We start from the raw sequence: 20,599 nt of genomic DNA, 5'->3' as shown, positions 1-20,599 counted from the left end.
CAACACGAGCGTTCACCTTGGTAGAACCACCTCCGTAAACCAGCTGGATGGCTTCCTCACATGAAATATTCAACGCCCAGAGTGAGGCTCGAACCCACTTCGACGAGGAGCAAGTAATTTGAAATCATTGACCTTAACCACTCAGCCACGGAGGCCCCATCAGTGTTATCTCTCCGAACAGAAGGTTAAAGTCTTTTCAATGTTTCAACATGTTCAATATCGTGAGTAGTTAAACTTGCAAATATCGAATACAAACCATCGCGAAACTTTCCAAACTACATACCTTTACACAAAGCACTGAAATATTCTGCTCCAGTAGCAGTTAATATTTTCCATCTTCTGACACGTACTGGAATAACTTTTGGAACAAAGCTTTGATTATTATAGTCAGTATTAAAGTCTTGTGTTACAAGATAAAACTTATAATCTCCAATTAATCCATGTATATTTGAAAACATCTCATCAGCAACTTCTTTAGAGCTTAAACTGTTTTGTATGTATATCAATCCTCGTGTTCCATTATTTGAAAATTTGACAGACTTCACAAAGTCTCTAGACATAACCTTGTAACTGCATGTCGGTAACCGTGTTGTATCACCACTTTGATCTATCTGTCTGTCTGTAACATTTATCTGTGTACTGTCCATATCAAACGACTTCAATGGTTTTGAAGCGTTGAAACTTAATACTCGGACAATATTAGTTTTTGTATAAAATTGTCTTGAAAATTGACGAATGAATAACTCCTCTGCTGTTCCTTTTTCGTAAAGGATAAGTATCTCATTTTCTGACGACTCACAGCCTGATGAAGAAGAATGTAAGAGACAGATTTAAAAGTATGAATTATTGCATGAGGTGGGAAAGCAAATAATTGCATATTAATCAAATGTTCGTACACTCAACCACCGAATGTAAATGAAATACATTTAAATAACAACAGAAATCTGGTTTCGATCGCACACCAGTGGCCACTTTTATTCAAACGGCCCCCTTCACACTTTAAACTTCATAAATAAGTCGTAAAATTCATGTAATTTCAATAAGCACCGGTGATCCCTCTTGTCCACAGGAAGACGCGTTCAAATGATGAACACTCAATGCTGAAACTGTTTCTTTTTACTTTTTTACTTTTGTAGGAAGGTATGTGCAAAGTGTTTATCACCAAGTTAACCTATTATCAGGGAAACTAAACATAACACTCCACAGTGCTGTAACAAAATATGCTTCTGTCATGTTAGAACAGAACTGCAAATTCAGTAACACAAATATGAAAGGCCTGAAAGTTCTTTATCAAAGACCCATTTCATCTTTAAGTGACCAACCACAAGGAATATTCATGACAGTTTTATGTTTTGTAAATTCTGCAAAATTAGAAGACCTATTTCTCTATTTCTTTGAGTGATATTCTTGTTAGTAGTGTAAGTTTTATTGATATTTGTGAAATTTTGTAATTCACTCCTTTTTAATTATGAAAGTATTTATTAAAAAACAATTACTTCTTTTGAATTCAATGCCTAGTTTTATATTTGACTTTCGATTTAGGAATATTTGGACAACAAAATATAGTTTATGAACTCACTTAATTTCGATTTATCCCGATCGCGCAACCAGGATAGGCAAAGGGACGTTATTATAAATAATTATTGTTAAAACCGTGCATTTCTGGTGAGTAGATTTCATCTAAAGTGCAATTGCAAATGCAACTATATAACAAACATGATACAGTATTATATTCTTATAAAGTAACACTATCTTGTTTTGGTAACCGGGATAGGAAAATTTATGTTTAGAAATACTTCCAGTGAAAGTCTGTATTAAGAACTCGGTAAACACAAATATATGATAATGATCAGTTTGTGAAGCTTGGAACAAATCTATTAGTTAATCGAAATTATGCTTATCAGACTTATTCTTATACTGAAAATCTCAATTTTGGATGGGCAACCATTATAAAAAAATCAAAATTTGAAATTACCTACGAGGGTCCTGCAAAAAGTTCTGTCAATAATGAGCTTCAGTAATTTTATCACTTTTTTTTTCTTAAACGCTTCATTACACTTGAATGGCTGCCCAACAGCTAACAATATCCATTTAATTCGTGTAAATTGTTTTCCAAATGACCGAGTTATTTCAAGTTGAAATACATGCAGTCATATACACTGACCAATTTACTTGTCATATTGTAAATTTGAAATTTGAAGTATATTTGGATCTCAGGCCATTTCAGTGCGCAAAGTTTTAGGTGGGTTAAAGCTTTTAAACTTGCAAAAGTATCTGTCGATAATGATACCCGTGCTAGTAGGCCTAAAACCTCTGCTACTTAGACAAACATCGCTGTTGTTAAAGCTATGGTCAGTGAAAGGTTAACGCTCGGTAGGTATCTCATTTTCGTACTGAGGGGCAAAAGAAACAACACATCGGATGTACCCGGGATCTTTTGGAAACATTCAAACGCTGTGATAGTCGGGTTACTTTTAACTTGCTTACGGGTGACGAAACTTTGGTGCATATGTTCGAGCCAAAGGGTAGTGCTGAAAATAAGCAGTGGAAGCGAAAAGATCAAACACGTCCCTGTATTGCCAAGAGAACCATAGGTTCGAAAAAGATGTTTTATGCAATTTTCTTCAATTCTAGTTAGCCAGTCATTCAAGTGCCCTGTCCAACTTGTGTTACAGTCATTGGACGATTCTACAAGGACTATACACTAAGGAAAATGAATCAGTTTTGTTATAAAAATCGATGAAGCAAGGAATGGTCAGAAGTCCATCTTATAGATGACAACGTTTCCTTCCACAAGCGCGAGTTTGTTGAGTCCCTGGGACTTTTTTATTTCCAAGATTTAAGAGAATGTTTTCTGGAAAGAAATATAAGTTCATAAGTTCTCTTGGCAGCTCCATTTATCAGTGACACAAACAAATACAAAAGAAGAGTATTAATCTATTTCTCGCGACTGAGTAAGAAACTTACAAACAATGTGTAAAGGGGGAATACTTTAAAAGTTTGTAATGAAATTAATTTTGAAAAAACGTAGCACTAAGAAATCTGAACCAAATGACAGAATGTTTTGCAGGATCCTCGAAAAGTAACAATCTAACGTGCATTAAACACTTAATGAACTTAAATAAGTATGAATAATCAAATAATAAAGTTTCATAAAATCCGTTTTCTGACCAAAATCTGAATAACCAACTTTAATTATAGTGCTGTTGCAGAATGAGTCTATGCTCCAAACACCGGAGCTTGCGAGGAATACCTCTATTCTTTCAATAAGACAATTCCTAATAGCATGAAACTTAGCTATCAAAATTACAAACATACTCTATCTGAGCGACTTTTTTCATGAGATGTGATGAAATTGTAACATCCTCACGCCAAATAGCTCCAGGTAATGCATAACTCTATTTACAACACACACTGATCAGGCTCTCAAAATTCAAAAGATTCAGGAAACATTATTCCAAACAAAATATGATCCTGACAAAAAGGTTCCATATTTCGATAAACGCTGTATCATATTGTGGACTTCAACTGGGCAGAGCTTTCATAAAAAGAAAGGGCCGCCCAAATTGTAAAAACCATACTGTTACCGCAGTTTTCTTCATCGTGTCCTCCTTCACAATTTATTTCTCCATCGCACACATAACGTACAGGTAAACAGAAACTACCTGGACATTTCACAGTGTCTTTCGGACAATTGAATTGTTCTGAAATAAACAAGCATTTTTAGATATGTTTATAGCCGTATTTAGTTCTTGTTGTTCTTTTCAAGTTGGTTAAATTATGCTTATATAAAATAAATAGATAAAATGACTTCGCATGATTATTCAATTACAAAAATACAAACCAGTTTCGCCTATTGGCTCATCAGTGTACATTTAAATGTAACGTGACGTTACTATGGTAAAAGGTAAAGATCTAAATTTTCAAATGTAACACAGTTCCCCTTTTTAGCTCACCAGAGCACGAAGTGCTCAAGGTGAACTATTGTGACCGTTCATTGTCCGGCGTCCATCGTCAGTCGTCCGTCATGCGTCGTCAATCATCATTTACCTGATGAACAATCTAGAGGCCATATCTGTAAACTAATCTTTATGAAACTTGGTCAGAATGTTAGTCTTGATAATTTCTAGCACAAGTCCGAAAACGGGTCATGTAGGGTAAAAAACTAGGCCAGTAGTTCAGATCAATGGAACAGATTGTTAACACTCTAGAGACCACATTTTGAGCCAATCTTTATGAAACTTGGTCAGAATGTTAATTTAATGGTCTCAAGGGCAAGTTTGAGACTGGGTCATGTAAGATCAAAAACTAGGTCAGTAAGTCGGATCAAAGGAAAAGTTTGTGAACCATTTAGAGACCGCATTTTTAACCCAGTCTTTATGAAACTTTGTCAGAATGGTAATCTTTATTATTTCTAGAAAAAAATTTGAAACTGGTTCATGTTGGATCAAAAACTAGGTCAGTAGATCAGATCAAATGGAAAAAAAATGAACACGCTAGAGACCACATTAGTGACCCAATGTTCATGAAATTTAGTTAGAATATTAGTACTGATGATTTCTAGTTTTAGTTTGAAACAATGTCACGTGGGAACAAAATCTAGGTCAGTAGGTCAGATAGAAGGAAAACTTTGTGAACAGTCTAGACACTACATTTGTGACCCAATGTTTATGAATCTTAGTCAAATGTTAGTATTGATGATTTCTAGGGTAAGTTTGAAACTGGGTCATGTGGGGTCAAAAATTAGATCAGTAGATCAGTTTTCTTTTATTTTGTTTGGTTTAACGTCGCACCGACTCAATTTAGGTCATAAGGCGACATTCCAGCTTTGATAGTGGAAGAAGACCCCAGGTGCCCCACCGTGCATTATTTCATCACGAGCGGGCACCTGGGTAGAACCACCGAGCTTCCGTAAGCCAGCTGGATGGCTTCCTCACATGAGGAATTCGACGCCCCGAGTGAGGCTCGAACCCACATCGATGAGGGGCAAGTGATTTAAAGTCAACGACCTTAACCACTCGGCCACGGAGGCCCCCAGTAGATCAGATCAATTGAACAGCGTGTTAACACTCTAGAGACCACATTTGTAACCAAATCTTTATGAAACTTGGTCAAAATGTCCGTCCTGATTATTTCTAGGTCAAGTTCGAAACTGGGTATGTTGGGTAAAAATCTTGGCCAGTTGGTTAGAACAGAGGAAACACTCTAAAGACCATATTTGTGACCCAATCTTTATGAAACTTGGTCAAAATGTTCGTCCTGAATTTTTCTAGGTCAAGTTCGAAACTGGGTATGTTGGGTAAAAATCTTGGCCAGCTGGTCAGAACAGAGGAAATACTCTAAAGACCACATTTGTGACCCAATCTTTATGAAACTTGATCAGAATTTTAGCCTTGATGGTCTCTAGGCAAAAATTGAAACTGGGTCATGTGCGATCAAAAACTAATTCAGTAGTTCAGATCAATGGAATAGCTTGTTAACAACCTAGAGACCACAGTTTTGACCCAATCTTTATGAAACTTGGTCAGAATGTTAATCTGTATGAACTCTAGGAAAACATTGAAACTGGGTCATGTAAGGTTTAAAAAACTAGGTCAGAAAGTCAGATCAAAGGAAAAGATTGTGAACACTACAAAGACCACATTATTGACCCAATCTTTATGAAACTTGGTCAGAATGTTGATCTGTATGATCTCTAAGGTAACATCGAAACTGGTTCATGTAAGTCAAAACAAGGTCAGGAAGTCAGATCAAAGGAACAAATTGTGAACACTATAGAGACCACATTTGTGACCCAATGTTTATGAATTTTTTTCAGAATATAAGTCTTGATAACTTCTAGGTCAAGTTTGAAACTGGGTCAAGTAGAATCAAAAACTAGGTCAGTAAGTCAGATCAAAGGAAAAGCTTGTAACACTCTGTAGATCACATTTGTGACCCAATCTTTATGAAACTTGTTTAGAATGTTAGTCTTGATGATTTCTAGGTCAAGTTTAAAAAAGGTCATTTGGGGTCAAAAACTAGGTCAGTAGGTCAGATCAAAGAAAAAGATTGTGAACACTCCAGAGACCACATTTATGACCCAATCTTTATGAAACTTGGTCAGAATGTTAATCTTCATAATCTCTAGGACAGGTTTGAAACTGGGTCAAATGGGGTCAAAAACTAGGTCAGCAGGTCAGATCAAATAAAAAAAATGTGAACATACTAGAGGCCACTTTATGACCAAATGTTTATGAAATTTAGTCAGAATATTAGTCTTGATGATTTCTACGTGAAGTTTGAGAGAGGATCATGTGGGGTCAAAAACTAGGTCAGTAGGTCAGATCAAAGGGAAAGCTTGTGAACACTCAAAAGACTACATTTGTAACCCAATCTTTATGGAACTTATATAGTATTTTCGTCTTGATGATTTCTAGGAAATGTTCGAAAAAGGGTCATGTGGGGTCAAAAACTTGGTCAGTAGGTTAGTTCAAAGGAAAAGCTTGTGAACACACTAGAGGCCGCATTTTTAACCCAACCTGTATGAAACTTGGTCAGAATGTTCTCTTTGGTTTTTTCTAGGTCAAGTTTGAAACTGGGTCATGTTGGGTCAAAAACTTGGCCCGTTTGGTCCAATCAAATAAAAAGCTTGTGAACACTCAAGAGACCACATTTGTGAAACAATCTTTATGAAACTTGATCAGAATTTTAGTCTTAATGATCTCTGGGCAAAAGTTGAAACTGGGTCATATGGGATTAAAATCTAAGTCAGATCGAAGGAAAAGCTTGCGAAAACTGTACACACCGCATTTTTGACGGAATCTTTATGAAACTTGGTCAGAATTTAAATCTGTATGATCTATAGGACATGTTTGAAACTGGGTCATGTGGGGTCAAAATCTATGTCAGTAGCTCAGAATGGTTGGTCAAAAACTGTCAGTGGCTGTGATAAAGGGAAAAACTTGTGAACACTCTACAGACCATATTTGTGACCAAATCTTTATGAAACTTGATCAGAATTGTAGTCTTGATAATCTCTAGGCGTAAGTTGAAACTGGGTCATGTAGGGTCAAAAACTAGGCCAGTAAATCAGATCAAGGAAAAGCTTGTGAACACAAATGTTACCTAATCTTTAACTCAAATATAGGGAAGAACTTGTGAACCCTCTAGAGACCACTTTATAAGCCAATGTTTATGAAATGTGGTCAGAATATTAGTATTGATGATTTCTAGGTCAAGTACAAAATGTTTCTCTTAATCATTTCTAGGTCCAGTTTGAAACTGAGTCATGTAGGGTCAAAAACTAGGTCACTAGGCCAGATCAAAGGATAATCTTTTCAACACTCTAGAGACCACAATTTAAGTTTGAAACTCATGAGAATTAGTCACAATATTTATTTTGATAATCTATCATCAAGGCAAACATTCTGACCAAGTTTCATAACGATTGGGTCAAATCTGAGTCATGTGAAGTCAAATACAAGGTCACCCGGTCAAATCAAAGGAAAAGATTGTGAACACTCTAGAGGCCACAATTGTAACTAAATCTTTGTGAAATTTAGTCAGAACGTTTGTCTTGATGATCTTCAGGTCAAGTTCGACTCTTGGTCATCTTTGGTCAAAAGCTAGGTCAGTAGGTGAGCGATATATAGGGCAATCATGGCCCTCTTGTTAACAAAATTAAGGTAGATAGTACTTCAGCTAGGTTAGCGAATGAAAATTATTTTATAAAATGCTTTAAACCCTAACTTAACAGACTACATTGACAGTTAAATTCTAAATAATCAAATAAAAATGTTTATCACGCCTCTTTATATATTAATTATATATATCTTATTTGTCTATCACTTTTTTGAACTTCAAATGCCGATATAGGTTCAATAATAAATACGTTAAATTTCAACTTGTTGTCTAGATACGTTTTTAAAAATTAAAAAAATCAACCTCTACCTTTTAAAATTATTATCAGTTGTTGCAAAATCAAGCGCCTTTATGTGCTATTCAATTTTTTCTCTAAACAAACCTAAGTTGTATTTCGTAATGACTTTATGATATTCCTGACAAAAGGGAGATAATAATAATAATAACTTCATTTAATGAAGGTAATACATAAAGATATATAACAGTGTTAGAACATACTAAACATCTTAGGTTTCAGTGTGGCCTTCTGTTATATTAATAAAACAGCTCAACAAACAAAACTAGATAAAAACTGATTATCTAATTATAATATAAGTCATAATTTGAATGATAAACTTCTAAATGCAACAATCATTCTTGACAAACTTTCCATTTAGTTAGAAAAAGTAATATATATAATCATAAAAAAGTAAAATTACTCTCAGGTAAACATTCATCCGCAAAAAAGAAAATAAATAAAAAGCAATGGCAGAAAAATAAGTTCCATACATTTACTTTACATACCGTACTACGGTGCCCCTAAAGTGACATGTTACGCACTTTTTTTCCACTTAGGTAATGTGAGACTTTTTTTATTTCGTTTAAACGAAATCATTTCGTTTTAACGAAATAACTATTTCGTTCATTTCGTTTAAACGAATTAGTTATTTCGTTTAAACGAAATGTTATTTCGTTTAAACGAAATAACTAATTCGTTTAATCGAAGTAACTAATTCGTTTAAACGAAATAACTAATTCGTTTAAACGAAATAAAAAAAGTCTCACATTACCTAAGTGGAAAAAAAGTGCGTAACATGTCACTTTAGGGGCACCGTAACATACAATTTGTGAGATAGTTTAGTATAAACATATCATTACGTACAACTAATCATAGGACATAAATTTCACTGCTGGAAATTGTTGAAATATGAGATATTATGTAAGATTTTGTTTGGTTGTAGTTTTATATATCATTACACCAGTATAGTATTTGCATCGTTCAGAAAATATCATCTATCCAAGTTCCTTAAACATTTAAGGTTTACTTGTGTGTAGTTCTTTATTTAAAACAATTCTAGCAACTCATCCTTGAAGTGCAAAAATCTTATTTAATGAGCCTTTACTGCCTGTATACCAAACTGTACAACAGTAATCTAAAAAAGTCAAAATTGTGCATTGTACAGTATATTTTTTATAATTTCTGTTAAAGAATAAACTTGCAATGTTTGAGTTAACTTTAAATCATATTTTTCTATTTGTATATCTAACGAAAGTGTACTACCGATATAAACTCATTAAACTTTTTAAACTTTTACATTTTATATGATATATTTCCCAATAGTTAAGTTCAAGTTGCTGCAATTGTATTTCTTGTGCTTTTTTCATATGAGCATACATTTTATTTTTGATGGATGTAACATCATGTTGTTTGAAATAAAAACAATTATTTTTCGATTTTATTTCAACAATTTTCATTTCATTGTCAGATTCATATATCTTCGAGTCGTCGAACGATAGGTCAATATTACCTTCGTTTTTTTATAATGCTATGTCAAAGTAAAACATATAACGGGGGAACGAGAACTGACCTTTGAAGAACGCCGGAACTAACGATCATTTGTCCGGATCTGAAGTTACCAACTTTGATCAACTGTTTCTTGTTTGATAAATTCGACTGGAATGATTTGATCGTACTATTTTGTAAATTTATAAATTCTTAGTTTATGTAGTGAACAGGATCAAATGCTTTCCTTAAATAAAGAAATACAGCACCTACATATTTTTCCAGAATCTACGTCTTTTAATTAGGCAAGAGCTGCTTGGCATGAATGGTTGAGTCTAAATCCGGACTGAGTTTCGTGCATATAAGATTTTTTGAAAAGAAAAAAGATTGTACAGTATTTGAATCGCTATATCTCTTTCAAATATTTAGGATATTGTCGATAAAATTGAGATAGGGCAATGGTTGTTTGGATCTTTCGTGTTTCCATGTTTAAATTCTGGAACAACTGAATCTCTTAAGGAATCTGGAAACATACATGTGTCGATACTCTTGTTTATCAGAAATGCAATTGGAGATTTGATATAGTCACCACAATATTTAAGTATATTAGGACCAACGCCGTCTAAGCCCGTTGATTTCTTTGTATCTAATTTGTCTATCACTTTTTTAAACTTCAAATGCCGATATTGGTTTAATATTAAATACGTTAAATTTCAATTTGTTGTCTAGATACGTTTTCCAAAATTAAAAAAATAACATCTACCTCTTAAAATTATTATCAGTTGTTGCAAAATCAAACACCTTTAGGTGCTATTCAATTTTTTGACTACGTCATGTCATAACCTACGTATTTTGATTAGTTTGAAAATTTTCCATAAAATATACTTTCATTAATAAAAAAATGCATGCATTTTACATAATCATAAAAGTATTCTGAAATTATCTCTAAAGGTGTGAGCCTATTAAAATACTTTTACATGAACATGTTTTTAAAGCACCACTTATAAATAGTTTATCATTTATCGCACGTAATATGTCGGTACCTGTTTGCCAAACTTATCTAAGTTCAAATTAGACACACTTGTAAAGATGGAATACCGGCAGACAGAAAATACCTGGGTATTTTACACTAACTTTTTAACAGATATTTTTTTCTGAAATAAACAATTATTGTTCGATGTTTATATAGCCATCTTATAAATAATTATGGACGAAGAGCGATATTATGCGTCATTTTAATCACGTTTGACACTGCAAAAATCTGCTAACTAGCGATATTTGTTTTGTTGTTTTCTTGTTTATATATGGTTAACAAACGCTGGAAACCAGTGCTTTAGAATTCTTGCGAAAAAATAATGCATCTGTTGCGGTTCTTAAGAATGTTAACTTATCGTAAGATTTGGAACATACACGATATAATTCAGTCTTAAGTTCGATTGTTTGATGTAATTCTACTTGGTTTATGAGTGACTTGAATGTATTTTTATCAAACAAAAGTTATATTTCTCAGAATGATCTTCCTGGCAAAGAGGAGTATGGAAAATATGAAATGTTGTGAAATCAAGCACCGTTTTGTGTTATTTATTTTTTTCTCTAAGTCGAGTGATAACCTACGTATTTTCATTACAGTTTGAAAAATCGTAATTAAATGTACTGCCATTAATCACAAAAACAATGCATGCACTTCACATAATTATATAAAGAAAACAACAAATTTTGAAATTATTAAAGAAGTGAGTGTACTGAAAAAGCGTCTACATAAATATAATTTCACAGAACCACTAATAATAAGTTTATCACTTGTCACAATTAGTCTGTCCCCACCTGTCTATCAAACTTCTTTAAGTTCAAATCAGACACACATGCGCAGGTGCGAATCCAGAATTTTGGATTTGGACACGAACTTTTGGTGTTCAAGTTCATAATTTATTTTTTACGTGATATATCAAATGATGATAAACATGGCTGTTTTGCTTTGTTCACTTCCTGTAGTATCTATAACACAAAATGAAGACATTCGAGTGCAGTGAGCTGAAAGTTCATGATTTTAGCTTTCATATGCAAAGAAATGTCCATTGAGTACACATGCAATAAGTAAGTAGAAATCACACTTGGAGGGGTGAAAGGGAGAAACGAGTCTCCGTCCCTATGTTTCTTATTTATTTACTATTTACTAGATCGATCCACAATTCTGAAACCAAAGAATGTGAGTGTAAATGCTTTGTCGAAATGAAATTGGTTATTTATGACTTAAAATAATTAGTCAAATGATTTACAGTTGGATTATATGCAAATTGGATTCACTATTGTCGGTTAAACTACAGCAGATGTATAAAATTACCACTTCTAACATAATGTCGTAAACCGCTGGCATAATATCACAGTTAATTGCCCTTGGTTAACCACATTAAGGAAGTGGTTACGCAGAAAATGAATTAGTTCCTCTGTTTGATAGTGAATATTTCTAGATTTTTAAGAAAACGATTTGCGATAAATGGCATATATAAATATAATAGAGAAGATACGAAATAGTAGGAACATGTACAAATTTAACAAAATGAGAATGTCAGAATATGCATAACATGACTTTCTTTTATAAGGCCTGTTTTGCCTGTTTGCGGCCATCTTGAGCATATTCTTCATACGCATGTGATTTGATTCAAAATGGTGAAAAAAGAGCCGGTTAACTCCATGTAAATTGTGGCTGGAATTTTTTCTTTTACTAGATATTTTCATGTAATTTTACGGGGTTTGGAATGCATAAAAAATTGCAATAGTGTCCACTGCCTAAATAGAACATGTATGAAAAATACTGTGGTATTACGCCTAATATAATGGAAAAAGAGCTCCACCAAGCGGGGCAATATATGCCCAAAGGGTTACATCAGAGGATGGGAGCAGAATTTAAAGAATTTGACTATTGAAGCCCAAAGGACAAAAACAACAAAGGGAAGAAATTCAAAAAAGTCTAAGTCCACAAAAGTATCCTTACCAGCTACAGGTATGTCAAATTACACCAAAGAATTAAAGGTATCAACCATGATGTACCAAAGAAAAGTGATCTCAGTTTTTCCTTACGGCAAATCATAAAAAAATCAAAATAAACTGTTTATAGTAACATAAAAGGGATGTAATTAAAAAAAAATTCTTATTGCAAGTGAACATAAAGGAAATCTGCCAAATAAAAACAAGAAAACGTCAATGTAAAGCAATATGCACAAAGCAAAGTCATATATGACCTTTTACCCATAAGTGTGACCTTGACCTTAGAGTCTATTGACTATTAAAGAGCCGGTTAACTCCATGTAAATTGTGGCTGGAATTTTTTCTTTTACTAGATATTTTCATGTAATTTTACGGGGTTTGGAATGCATAAAAAATTGCAATAGTGTCCACTGCCTAAATAGAACATGTATGAAAAATACTGTGGTATTACGCCTAATATAATGGAAAAAGAGCTCCATCAAGCGGGGCAATATACGCCCAAAGGGTTACATCAGAGGATGGGAGCAGAATTTAAAGAATTTGACTACTGAAGCCCAAAAGGACAAAAACAACAAAGGGAAGAAATTCAAAAAAGTCTAAGTCCACAAAAATAGGTAAGTCAAATTACACCAAAGAATTAGAGGTATCAACCATGATGTACCAAAGAAAAGTGATCTCAGTTTTTCCCTACGGCAAATCATAAAAAAATCAAAATAAACTATTTATAGTAACATAAAAGGGATGTAATTAAAAAAAATCTTATTGCAAGTGAACATAAAGGAAATCTGCCAAATAAAAACAAGAAAACGTCAATGTAAAGCAATATGCACAAAGCAAAGTCATATATGACCTTTTACCCATAAGTGTGACCTTGACCTTAGAGTGAGTCATCCGAAATACAATGTATGCACTTTACTCGTCCTCTAGGTGTCGTGAATATCTGTGCCAAGTTTCTTTGAAATCCTTCAAGAAGTTCAAGAGTTGAAGCGCAGACACGAAACAAATTGATATGACCTTTGACCCCGAAGCAATTGCAACGGCACGCGGAAAAAAGGGTATAAATTAGAATTGTAAAGGAATAACAGTATTTCAGCTTTTTTTCCAAAATATGACTACATTCTGAAGCATGTGTGGTAGTGAAATTACACTGATAATCAGTTACTATGAAACTGGACAGGATTTTGTTCATAATAGTTGATACAGTAAGCTGTTTTCCAAGTGAGAATATTAAGTTTAGATTTTAGCTAATTTTACTTGAAAACAGTAAACACTCCTTCAAACATAGATGTCTGTAAATCAAGGAATTTGAACAGACTGCTTTGTTATTGATTGCTTTGTTATTCAAACTGTTTGTTATGACACATTTTATATAATTATGTAAGATTTGATTTTGAAGTTTTATTTTACATTTGACAGTTTCAGTATGGAGAAAGAATATGTGGAAAAGAGACTGTGATATAAATGTTCATAGAAAAGTTGATTTGAGGGGAACTTTTTTACATTTCATACATTCTTTGCAGTCAGATTGTAACTTTAATTTTGAACATATATGCAATCATTTAAACTGAAAATTATTCAGTTTGAAATATTATGACTAGCTTAATTCATATTTCCAATGTTGTTTGGCCGCAGGCCTTCCAATCACACTGAAGGTCCTGGTTCGATCAAATAAAGGGTCAAATCAATTGATATTTGTCACCAAAAAAAAAATAGGAGAACTAGTTGTAGTTTCTCAGGTGATGTTTAATTAAGGTATTTGCAGAAATTTAGCATGTATTGGAACATCCAGCAGGCAGTGATGTATATCAAAATCATTCTTTATATAGATAAGGGCTATATTTGCATGTCTCATTCATACCTAGGGAGGCCATATATGAATGATCACTGAAAAGTATATGACATATTTATGTATAAAAGTTATTCATTCTCATATTTATCACATAATTGGCTGCTGAAAAAGGGCAAATTTGACAGCTATAGGATTTTTCTTTGTTCACATTTTTGTTTTCTGTATGGGTAGACGACGTGTTTCGGCGTGCTTTTTGTAATATTAATATTTTTTCTAAACTTTCAACAGTGATATTGCAATCAAACTTGAAGTGGCTCTTAATTTGGATAGATATATAATAAGGATACATGCTGTTTTAATTTTGGGTGAAAATCTCATCAAACAAAAATGTTTCTTTTTTATTTGAAAAGTACGCGAAATTTCTTTCGTTCAGATTTGACCGATACCACGTGTAACATTGAAAAATGTCAAATTTTAGTACATAGTCCAACAAATTGAAACTTTAATATTTGATTTGTTATACATCTGAATTTTTACTGGTAAAATGTGTTTAGTTTGAAGAGAAAGAAATAGGTCTAAATAGACACAAGATCACAGTTATTTGCCCTTGGTTGACCATAGTAAAGAGGTGGTCGTGCTGAAAATAATTTCTCTGTTTGAGACTGAATATTGGAGAATGTTTGAGTGAAAGACCTGCAATAAATAGCATAATCTAGTAGAGGACATATGAAATAATAGGTACATGTACACATTGATAGAATGAGAATGTCACAATATGCATAACATGATTTTTGATAGGGCCTGTACATGTTTTGCCAGTTTGCGGCTATTTTAGAGTATTCATCAAACACATGTGATTGGTTCAAAGTAGTTGGTAAAAAGCCGGTCAATCTCATGTTTATTATGGCTTGAATATTTTTCTGCCAAATTACAATAGTGTCCAGTGCGTATATAGAACATTTAGAATAAATAACTGTGGCCGTATGCATGCTTCTTATTTTTAACTCATCGCATTTAGTCTAACGGCGAAAACAATATAATTATGATCTAGTTTTACGACATTTGTTACGAAGAATCATGAAGTGTTTCTGCACATACCCGTGATGAAACGTATTTAAGAATTACTATTGTAGAGAGTGCTCTGTTTATTAAGGTGTAGTTTTCATTGTACAAAAATTTTCGGCGAGTGTAGAAACTATCTGAACACATCCTTTCTTACACGTTTGGCACTTATTAGGTTAAATCACCAACAACCTTTTTTTCTTTTGCCTAAGTTCAGGTTTAGCATCTTTTCCGACAATTCCAGTCCTATAAACTGCAGTGTCTACTTGCAGCTGTCAGTACAATGTCTGAGAGCAAAGCGAGGATGCTACTTGTATCATTTTAGTAGACTTTAGTACATGTATGACGCAGCAAGGGAGCGAACATGCAAAGTTATCCGCTAAAGGCAAGCGTTCTACCTTTAAACTACCTAGGCGGCCGCATTACCATCCAAAAACACTCCTCAATGGTCCATGCGTTCCAGCAATAAAGATCAATACATTCAAATGAAGCACTGAAAATCCTTTAATCAAAAACAAATCCGTCACCATCTTCAAAATCTTCAGCTAGTTGAAATAAAATTTTCAAAGATCAACCAAAGGGAGTTTAATGAAACAATAATTAGCTTCAAGAGTAGGTGCTCATATTAGGTCTATATTGAACTTACTAAGATAAGGTAAGTGACAAAACATGCTTGGAGATATCATAATAATTATTGAAAATTGACACAAACGTATCATAAGTAAAATAGTTAAAGTGTTGATTATTTTGTTATTGACACAAGTAGTGAAATGACATGTAAGCATTGTGATTACAATAATTAGTCAGTGACATTATCCTTTGACTATCCTGGACTTACCACGATTACTGTTACTGTTCAACTGTACGAGACTTACCACAATTAGCCAAATGACTTCCATCTCGGCACCCTGAAGGAAATCCTGCAGTATCAACGTCATATATACATTTCTGTGTAACTGGAAAAATCTGCCCATTCTGAGCACAAGGAAATTCATCCTTATATAAGATATTGTTGTCTGAAACGAAAGGAAGTTCATCCGTATTACAAAGAATTGTTGTCTGAAACAGATATTTATGACCTAATAAAACAGCTCCTTCGCAAGAATTAAATCTTCACGCAGATAACATACATGTACCTTCGGATATCTTCTTTCTCGTATATTAAGAATTGACTAAAGATTTTTTCGATCTAAAATCCACCTAACAGTATGAGTATTACTCATATGAAACAACAGCATAATTAACTGATAATCTGATCTGTATAAACACTAATTCCAGTCAAAGACATGAAAAATGGTGAAAAAGCTTCTTATATCGTTTACAGGAAAAGCTGCCAATGTGCGATGACTGTATTGATTTTAGCTTAGATGAGGCAAGATGAATAAAGTTGTTTTTCTTTTTGAAGAAGTAGGAAGAGCTCTCAATTTTTCCTACCTTTAATCAGTAAACCCTTACCCTGCTAAATTTCTAAAATGAACTGTTTGGCAATACCATTTATTATTCAAAGGGGTGTTCACTAAAGTTAACTGACTGAATAGAATCCAGTGCAGACCATGATCAGCCTGCACGGATATGCAGCCTGATCTTGGTCTGCACTGGTCATAAAAGCAGAATAAGTTGCCGCCGGCAACGATAGACTCCTGAATGTTGTTTATAATTTTTATTAACGAAGATCTGTGCAAATTATGGTAGATGCTTCGAGAAAGTGTGTAAATGTTGCTTTCCCCAATAAATTCCTTTCCGATTAAAGGTAGAAATCTCAAAACAAAAAAAGTATGCTTTTCCCAAATTCTGAATGTAAAATTCTCAAACGAATGCTACTTCAAAAGGCGTTTGCTGTTTTAAAATGGTGTTGCTGATTTTATTGTATATTTTTGTTAGAAAAATAAATGCAATTTGTTCATATTCATTTTACACAAAAGAAACTATTTTTTTACGTAGATTTTGATAATTTTCAATTTGTCTCCGACAGCATTTTTCCGACCTCACTGGTGTCGATGGCATTCCCAAAATTGATGAATAAAGGCCTGTATATCATGCAGTCACAATATTGGGTTGTATGACATGAAGGAAATCATTTTTGAAGGTTTTCAATATTTGTGTTATATGAGTTAGTGTTACCTGATTTGCTGTCGGTGCATATTGCAGGCCCTATCGGCCCTATCTGTACCCAGCAATCCTTACACAAAATCATTCTATAAGGTCGTATCTCTGAGATTGGTTTCGTGTAAAAGCTATGAGGCGGACCCATTTGATAGCGGGTGACAGATCTATTGTTGACTAAAACATCCGAGCAGGACTCATTATATCCCGTCTGATTATTCTTTTCCGTCTGATCATTATTTCTATAGGAAACATCAAATATTGTTATTTGGAAAAAAAATGAAAGTTTAACTTTCATTTAGAAACATAAGTGTATGAATTCTCTTTTAGTAGCTCCACTATATTCAACGAAAGCCGATCAAGTCTATGTTACTTTTAAATGGACAGTCAAAGTCATATATTTCTTGAATATATAACCATGTGTTTCAAACCCTCTGTGCAAATTTCTGGTGTAGATCAATAAAACAGGATACATTTGTATCACTATTTTAAAAGACATATATTTAAATCACTCGAATGGTATATTAAAGTGTTTCTAATATGTTCGCGCTTCCTTGGAAACAATATTTTTCCCAGTCATCTCATGTCACCAGCGTATGAATATGATGAAATCACGACTTTTCTTTTTTTGGTCAAGAGTATAAATCTTGCTCATCTTTGAAAAGAGAAAAAAAAGGATCTTTAATACATATTTTAAAATTTGAATATGTTGGCATTTCCACGAAAATTTAAAGGATTTGAGGATTGTACTTTGCTTGCTTCTAGTTTATTCAAGTGTCAATGAATATCTGCACATTCTAATATATAGTTTTTGTCTGCAATGTAAACATTCAATATATATTGTTTTTAGTTTCAAATATACCTAGAAAAGATTGGCAAATAATATAAATATATATACGTCTGTCCTTAGTGTACGAAACTGAAAATCAAGACATGAATTAATGGCAATACGAGATTAAAGTACTGAAACGGAATATATATATATATGTACACATGTGTATATATAAGTGTGTGTATTTTTTTGTAATATTTAACCTAAAAAGGAGATCCACCGATGATTTTAAATTCGAATGGAATTATTTATCGTGTCAAAATTTAGAATCCCATATATAATCTTTAAAAAACACAGGACTGTTCCCGTTTCAGTACTTTAATCTCGTATTGCCATTAATTCATGTCTTGATTTTCAGTTTCGTACACTAAGGACAGACGTAATGCACGTTTTCTGGAGAAATAATTTTGCAACAGCTTAGAACGTATTACAAGTGGAAAATGGCTACAAAGCAGTTTTGCACATGTACCTTGGTTTTAAGTATAAATGATTTTCTTCACTAATATAAGAAGACCTGGAATTGCTTTAACAAATAAGCGTTTACATTTCATTACCTCTCATGAACAGACTTAATCAAACCGAGTTTACTATTATTTTTCTTGGTTGCATTATTTGCTTTCAAAGGATCTTTTCACAGATTTTTTAACTGTCACAATGCAAACTTTAAGTGCCGTGTCGTGGCTGCACAAAGTTTCCCTGTACTTGGATTCAGTGTTGTTATATTTTCTTGTTCCTTGTGATCATAGAATACATTAAACACATGTGTAATAGAGTTCCGCTTGAGCCGGTGCTAGGGTAGCGTGAAAGGTGTTGCATATTCCATTACCTCTGATGAAAAGAACCGAGTCTGCTATTATTCTTATCGTTTGCATTCTTTGCTTCCAGGGAATCATTCTACAGATTGTTTCAATTATAATAATGAAACTGTAATTCTGAACGTAGCTTTAGCTTTCACTATATTTGGCCAAATTATATTCATTTGATAAGAATTCTCAACATTTAATTTTCTTATTTAGAATAAATTATTCTGTGAACGAAGCTTATTGGATGACTTTGAATTACGCGCTTGCATTACCTAATTTGTTTTGCGAAATGACAAGAAATGAGAGATCTCATTATATAATAAATATAGTCCTGATCAATCCTACACTAGTTGCGAATTCCTTTACACTGACGAGATACGAAAACTCAACAAACGTATGCCTGAATACATTTACTACAAAACATCACCTTGAAATGACCAACACATACACATCTCGATACTCTATACCTATTGTGTCAAATTGTTTTGCAAAACGACAAGGAATGAGGGATCTCATTATGATAAATTATTGTCCTCATAATCCCACACTTGTTCCGAATTCCTTTACACTGACGAGATATGAAAACGCAACAAGTGTATGCCTGAATATATTTACTACAAAAATCACCTTAAACTGTTCAACACATACACATCTCATATCTTCTATACCCATTGTGTTAATTTAAGATTATTTTGTGCTGATTGAATTTGAACAAAGTGAGTATAGAATATCGAGATGTGTATGTGTTGAACATTTCAAGGTGATGCTCTTTGGATTAGGCATATGTTTGTTGCGTTTTCATATTTCGTCAGTGTATATGCCAGTGTCAATGAGCTTGAAGAATCACGTTAAAATAACGTTTTGAAAAATCAAAGGCGTCTGAAATACCTGACAGCTGGATCGAGTGTATATATAGCACAATCACATTGATCAGTCAGAGCCATATTGAGATGACTGTGTTCGCATACCTTCTTGATCTAAAAAAAATGTTACATGTACGTGAAATGCTGCTTATAGTACTACAAAAGGCAAAAATGTACTTAAGAGGCATGGACACACTAAATAGCCAGCCTTCTGTATTATAGTAAATAAAACTGACAAATTTTCAAGTTTTAGAGCACACCCAGCAACCATTTTATGACTGTAACTTACATAAAATTAAAAAGTGGGGGTCATATTTGGTCCAACCTAAATGCATAAGAAAGAAGGTTTTAGCTACCAACACTTATTTATGGTTTTAAAAGAATTCCTGTAGTTTTTATGCACATATTTCTGCGCAGCCAACACTTTCTATGCAAAACTGAAGTGAAGTCAACATTTGTTGAAACATGTGACAAAAAGTCTTGAAAAAAGAGGAATCTTGAATGAAATAACATTTTTGTTAAGTTTTATCAGTAATCAAATGTTGATAATGGTTTATGTTGTATTGACAAGTATCATGCCTGACAGGTATCTTGCCATTTTTGTGGTTGTGTTTTCACATCGCATTTTAGTACAAAGATAGTGTTGTTCATATAATGTAAGACAACTGACTAAGTACTGATAAGACAATATCACCTTTCAGATTAATTAGTATTCAATTATAGAAAGAATTAAGAATTTTTAAAACTTTTTTTAACTTTTAGCAGATATTCATGTAA

Source organism: Mercenaria mercenaria, chromosome 1 (genome assembly GCF_021730395.1).
Source record: "Mercenaria mercenaria strain notata chromosome 1, MADL_Memer_1, whole genome shotgun sequence".
Lineage (NCBI taxonomy): Eukaryota > Metazoa > Mollusca > Bivalvia > Venerida > Veneridae > Mercenaria > Mercenaria mercenaria.
This window is presented reverse-complemented; position numbering follows the sequence as displayed.